General features: G+C 28.5%; 1 protein-coding gene across 1 annotated transcript in view; it reads left to right on the top strand.

Moving 5' to 3' along the window:
• The first annotated feature begins 323 nt into the window (after window positions 1-323).
• Window positions 324-7,469, top strand: part of LOC145267028 (uncharacterized) — a 104,908-nt gene continuing 97,762 nt past the window's right edge. The window contains exon 1 of the mRNA XM_080122958.1: window positions 324-1,861. The gene's annotated coding sequence lies outside the window, so the exon portion shown is untranslated. The remainder of the gene's footprint in view (window positions 1,862-7,469) is intronic.

The following is a 7,469-nucleotide window of genomic DNA, read 5'->3' as shown; positions in this document are numbered from 1 at the left end:
TATTCTTTGTTTTTACATTCATTCACCCTTGTTTCCTTTTTTTTTCATTCATTACAAAAAATGTAATTCTTTCTCCTGTTACTTTGTTCGCCTTCTTTCCACCCAATTCGCTTCTCTCTCTCTCTCTCTCTCTCTCTCTCTCTCTCTCTCTCTCTCTCTCTCTCTCTCTCTCTCTCTCTAACGTATACCCAAATTCAACAAGTTGTCTAAAACAACACGGCCAAATAGCCGCTCCCAATATGCATCTCGATTGGCCAATCCGTTTACAATCGACCAATCAACGCCAGCCCCCTTTCCCTTTTTAGGCGTGGTAATAAAAACGCAATATCTCACAATTAACATCGCCACTTTCAGTCTGTTTAACTGCCAGTTAGAGTCAAAGAGGCCGAGCGCGTGCAACGTCGATGAACGAGGGAGGGTCGAGCGTCTCCCATGATTGAAAAAAAAAAAAAAAAAAAAAAAAACACACAACAAAAACAAAAAAACAAAACATGCCATCGTGCGCTCACCCACAAAAAGGAAAGAAAAACAATTGCCAGATATTTTTTTAAAGATACGCCTGATTAATCTACGCGTTAGCGTGACAGACCAATGAAAATGCTATTTTAAATTTAACCGCGTCAGACTAAACACTATTATATTTCAAACGTTGAGGTTGCCAGTCGAAAGAAAATTTTATTTCAGACTTAAGCGTGACACACTAACGAAATGCTATTTAAAACTTTAGCGTGACAGACCAAAGAAAATGCTATTCCAAATTTAAGTTTGACAAATCCCTCCTCCAAAAAAAAAGAAAAAAAATTGAAACATACACTATGTCAGATGACAAAAATTATGTTTAAAACTTACACGTGACAGACCAAAGAAAATTAAATCTTAAGCCTGACAAACTGTCGAAAAGGAAATTACATTTTTACTTCGACAGACCAAAGAAAATTTTATTTAATAAAACTTAAGCGTATCATTATAAGGTAAGACTATTTCAAAACTAGCATGTGACAGTCCAAAAAAGAAAATGTTATTTCAAATTTAAGTGTTACAGATAAAAGCAAAAATTACAAAAAAAAAAAAAGAAGAAAAAACTCTTTGAGACCATTCAACTTTCGGAAGAAATTACCAAAAGAATTTGAAAAAAAAAATTAATTTTAAAACAGTTTCAGTTTCATTGTTCTATCATTGTGGATTATTTTGACAATTTAAAAAAAAAGTGAATTTAAAGAAAATTGAATGAAAAAAAAACTGTGATTAAAAAAAAAAGTGAATTTAAAGAAAATTGAATGAAAAAAAAACTGTGATTAAAAAAAAAAGTGAATTTAAAGAAAATTGAATGAAAAAAAAACTGTGATTAAAAGAAAAAGTGAATTTTAAAAAATTGAATGGGAGAAAATTATGTGGTAAAAAAAGTGAATTTTAAAAAATTGAATGAAAAAAAAAAACTGATTAAAAAAAAGTGAATTTTTAAAAAATTGAATGAAAAAAAAAACCTGTGATTAAAAAAAAAGTGAATTTTAAAAAAATTGAATGAAAAAAAAACTGTGATTAAAAAAAAAGTGAATTTTAAAAAAGTGAATGAAAAAAAAAACTGATTATATAAAAACGTCAACTTTCTATGGTTGAAGCAGCCATTTTTGTTTTTGAAATCTGCACTTCTTTTCCACACAGAAAATATTTCATGCTATATACATATATATTTTTTTTTTTTTAAGTTTAAAACAACTTCTAATTCATTTTTACGGCATTTGAGGATTATTTTTTTGTTGACAGCAGAAAAAAAAATGAACAAAATTAAAAAAAAAAAAAACAATTTTGAAAACGGAGAGAAGTGGGATGCAAAATATACAATTTCCAAAAGATCTTAAACGTAAGCAAATGTTTTCTGTTGTTGTTGTTGTTGTTGTTGTTGTTGTTGTTGTTGTTGTTGTTATAAATTTGTATTTTACTTGTATTTTATTATATTACTAGCAGAGAGACTTGACGTTGCCCGGGATTTGATGATAATCAATGAATGTTTCACACTCTCATATTTTTATTTCATCGAAATCGGTGAAATTGCCCAATTTTCAATCAAATCAAAATCGATTGGGTTTCCTGCTCTCGTTGGGGACCCATCGCTGTGCACCAGGAAGAACCTTCACATGCCTCCCCGCAGTGACTTGGTCCGCAACACATTGCATTTTACATTGCACTGTACAGAACCTACTGCTGATTTTATAAAATTATTTTATATATATATATAACGGTTTGAATCAAAGTTTACAACGCACAAGTAAATTACGTTCTAAACAGAAAAATTAATTCAGAACGCGTCCTTGTCATATCAAAGAACCTACTGTTGATTTTTTATGCAAACCCTTCCTGCTTGTGCGGTGATAACAGCTCGAATCAAAGTTTAAAATGCAAAAGTCAAATGTCATGGTTCAATTGTGCTATAAGCAGGAACATTCATTTCAAACGCTCCCTTGCTATATCAAAGAGCCTACTATTGATTTTAACTGCTGAGCCTTTCTGCTTGTGTGGTGATAATGGCTTGGTAATAAAATTTTTCAAATTCATTTGTAATGTTAGGCTGTATAAGGGTGTTTTCGGTCAAAATCTCCTGTTCCTTAGTTCATCAGATTTTTTTTCAATTATGGATTCTCGATACCTATCGAAGACATTCCGATACAAAACCTATCTAAGAGCACTACCAGATACATAAACTATATTTGTGTGACATTTTATAAAATCAGCCCAGCTGTTTCGGAGCCCATAGGGAACCAACTCTTTCCATCACACACATAGTTCCTTTTATATAATAGATAGATAGATAGATAGATAGATAGATCAGTTGATTGATTGATTGATTGATATAGGTGCGCGCAAATGGCTAATCCCTAAACTGCATAAACATTTGGCTCCTCCCTTCTTTTAAAAGTCATCAAAATTCAAGAAATTAACTAATTTTAATGAAAATTTCAGGATTTATTAATTAACAATCACAGAATTATAAGGAACCATTTTTTTTTTAAATTTTAGTAAAAAATTTTTTGTAAACAAAAACACTTTTGCTAAAATTAAGGTTTTTTTAAGGACTAAAAATAAACACATGAATTTCTGTTTGCTTTTTTAATATAAAAATAAAGCATTGCAGATGTGAAGAATTAAAATTTTGTCAATATAACTTGAAGAAAATTTCGGGTTTGTATTACTGTACACATAGATTCGAAAAAGTTGTCAAAAAACAAATATATAACAAATAAATGTTATCAAAGGCAAGATAAGTTACTTTTCTACCAAACTGGATATAATTTTCGTGTTTTTATTCACTTTAACACGTTTATTCAGCTCGAAAAACATGCAGTGTTTACCGATGTATTGGAAAATTCAAGATGGCGACCGATTCTCTCGTTAACACGGTAAGTTCAGGAAAAGGTGTTATAAATAATAAACTAGACAAAATACTATTAAAAACCACCGAATATATGTCAAGTTATGTCACGGTAACATATATTGAGCGAATTTCTAACAGTATTTTGTCTAGTTTATTATTTATTACACCTTTTTCTAAACTTACCGTGTTTAAGAGAGAATCGGCCGCCATTTTGAATTTTCCAATACATCGCTAAACACTGTATGGTTTTCGAGCTGAATAAACATGTTAAATTGAATAAAAACACGAAAATTATATCCAGTTTGGTAGAAAAGTAACGTATCTTTCTTTGATAACATTTATTTGTTATATATTTATTTTTTGACAACTTTTTCGAATCTATGTGTACAGTAATACAAACCCAAAATTCCATTTCTCGAACTACCGATATTATCAGTGAATTAAGACTTGTTTATTTAATATTTTCACACAAACATAATATAATAATAAAAATATGATTTTAATGATAACAATTTTCAAAAAAATTTTAAATGTAAGATTATATTTTTTTATATACCAGCGTAAGATATTTTATTTTTTATTTTTTTTATTACATTTTCACCCCAAACAAGGCACATTGCCACTTTAGTGTATGGGGCCACTATCAGGGGCAAAACTACTGGGGTACTATGTAGGGATTTGGGCAGCAAGATGTCGGTTCACGTTACACTTGAACTTCTGCATGTCAGTACACTTGGGGAAGCAGGGATCTGGAATGGAATTCCAAAGTCTATCGGTTCTGGGGAAGACACTACTGGAGTAGAAATATCTTTTACATCTAGGGATCTCTACAGTGTGGGGGTGGGATTTAGCAGCCTGTCGGGTTTGTTCGAGGGTGTTCACGTCGTGGGGGCACAAGTGCTTGCAGTTCGTCAGAGCATTCAACATTTTATAATCATGAAAAAAAAAAATAATAATTGTAAAAATTGAGATCCAGGATTACTAAGAAAAAGATCATTTTAAAAAAATGCTATTATTTTTTTAATAGCGATTGATTTAACCAAATACGGATGGGCAAAATTGTAAAAAATAAAGAAAAAAAAAAAAGAAAGAAAGAAAAGAAACAGACAGGATTTGCATCCTACCCACCATATTTTTAATCTTAACTCCTATAAATTTACTTTTTTGTGTATTGATTTTCATATTAAAAACCCTTTTTCTATATATATATTTTAAATACAACTTTGTTATATATGGTTCGTGAAATTGCATTCATCTGAAAAAGATCTAGCTAATTTGCATATTCTTTTAAACATTCATTTTAATTAATTCTCTATTAGTTTTTTTGGTTTTCTTATTAGACGATCATCTTTAGTTAACTATTACGTGTAATTATATTCATGCAGATATTCTACATGATTTATACTTGCGTAATATTTGCGTAAAAAGTTTATAGTAAACACAAATATCTTTCTTTGTATATTTATGCATGCGTATATATATATATCTGTTTAAAAAATTTTGCCTGCCAAACTCCTCTGCCAGTTTTTCGTCTACAGACATGACACTTAATATATAGGGTAGTTGAATTAATGTGAAACTTTATATTTGGATTTTAGCCGGGAAATATTGGTGCAAAAGTGTGAAAAAATGAAATTTGCCAGGTGAAGGTCGAACGACGCCATTACGAATATGCATGTGTAACGTAATAGCTATTAGTTCATGTTTTAATTTTTAGACTTGCAGCAAACGTGTCTTCATAGCTCAGGAATTAATGTCAAAAGAAAAAGTAAATCGTAAGCTAAACGTTTTGGTTTCGATTCTCGGTGGTGGTGCACAAGTTCTTTTTTTTTTTTTCTAACTTTTTAAATCGTTACTATATATGGGTTCCAATATAATATAATAATAAATACGAAACGAAATCTGCATTAATCAAAATATTATATTTAAGCCTATTTTACGACCGGGCAATGCCGAGCAGCCTGCTAGTTATTAATAAATTGTTTTTGCTTATTTTTTTTCAATGAATAAATTGTTATTGTAATCAGTGATTTTAATTAACCTTTTTCACACCTAAAATGCAATTTTACTTTATTTTAAAAAGGATTAATTCCTCGTTAAAACAGGGTTGAGAATAAATCGGGTTTGTTTTACTTTACACATAGATTCGAAAAAGTTGTCAAAAAACAAATATATAACAAATAAATGTTACCAAAGGCAAGATAAGTTACTTTTCTACCAAACTGGATATATTTTTGTGTTTTTATTCAATGTAACATGTTTATTCAGCTCGAAAAACATGCAGTGTTTACCGATGTATTCGAAAAATCAAAATGGCGCCCGACATTCTCTTTAACATGGTAAGTTTGGGAAAAGGTGTTATAAATAATAAACGAGACAAAATACTATTTAAAAAAAACACCGAATATATGTCCACTTATGTCACGGTAACATATATTAAGCGAATTTCTAACAGTATTTTGTCTAGTTTATTATTTATAACATCTTTTCCTGAACTTACCGTGTCAAAAAGAGACTCGGGCGCCATTTTGAATTTTCCAATACATCGGTAAACACTGCATGTTTTTCGATCTGAATAAACATGTTACATTGAATAAAAACACAAAAAACATACCCAGTTTAATAGAAAAGTAACTTATCTTGTTTTTGATAACATTTATTTGTTATATATTTGTTTATTGACCACTTTTTCGAATCTGTGTGTACAGTAATACAAACCCAATAAATCATATCATAACGTAAAAAAGTAAATAAATATTCTAATTAAATAAGCACTTAATTTTTTTGTTATGACAGAATAGGATTACCTAAATTAATAAATGTTTTTTATAATCTTCACAAAAAAAAAAAAAAAGAAATTATAATAATATTCCAATTCCTCTATAAAGTTTAAAATAAAATTGACCTTCTAACATTTTGGGTTTTCGTAGAGCTTATGCGCTACGCTTTTTCGTTTCTTTTGATTGTGCGAAGCTCGAATCTCTCGCTTTTAGGGACTAATTAAGCCTTTTTGTATAAACAAGATGTTTTTTTTTAATTCAATATCTTAGGACTTTACTTTGCTAATTATCTTTGAAATAGTCCCAAAAACCTAATATTTACCTTTCAAGGGATTTTTAAAATGAATTTATTTAACTTCAAAATGTAGCTGAATTTGTCAGTTTCCGAATGTCGCCGTGAAAACATTTTTCATTCTAACTTCTTTTTCACGTGTAAAAATTTTTTTTTTTCCTTCTAGAAATTAACTTTAGGCTTTAATCTTTCAAATACAACGAAAAGGTAATATGAAACCCACAAATAAATATGATAAGCCGGTTTTTAAAAATGTCCCCCTATCTATGTTCCGCCATTAAATTGCACGTACCTAATAGATAGATTGTTACTACACAGGTCATTCTCAATGATTGCGTAATGATTATTTGGTTGGTTATCGACCGAAGCTGATGCCATTGTGTGTGTGGGGGGGGGGGGTAGTTTTTAAAGATTTCTGGCAGTTTCAGTTTTCTTGGTTCCATATGGTGTTTCTTTCTATCTTTTAAATTCTATTGCAGTTTCTATGTGTCCGGTTAGTGTTTGTTACTCATGTGCATTGGTTTCTGCATTCAAGGGTTTTGCTTAATATTTCAGTTGTTTTCAATTATTATTATTATTATTATTATTATTATTATTATTATTATCATTATTACTATTATTTTATTATTATTATTATTATTATTTTATTATTATTATCATTATTATTATTATCATTATTATTATTATTATTATCATTATTATCATTATTATCATCATTATTATTATTATCATTATTATTATCATTATTATTATTATTATTATTATCATTATTATTAATATTATTATCATTATTATTAATATTATTATCATTATTATCATTATTATTATCATTATTATTATTATCATTATTATTATTATCATTATTATTAATATTATTATCATTATTATTATTATCATTATTATTATTATTATCATTATTATTATTATCATTATCATTATTACTATCATTATTATTATTATTATTATTATTATTATCATTATTATTAATATTATTATCATTATTATTAATATTATTATTATCATTATT

This window comes from Euprymna scolopes, chromosome 42 (assembly GCF_053919585.1).
Source record: "Euprymna scolopes isolate OS-2025 chromosome 42, ASM5391958v1, whole genome shotgun sequence".
Classification (NCBI taxonomy): Eukaryota; Metazoa; Mollusca; class Cephalopoda; order Sepiida; family Sepiolidae; genus Euprymna; species Euprymna scolopes.
The sequence above is the reverse complement of the archived record's forward strand: the minus strand, read 5'-3'. Positions and strand labels throughout refer to the sequence as shown.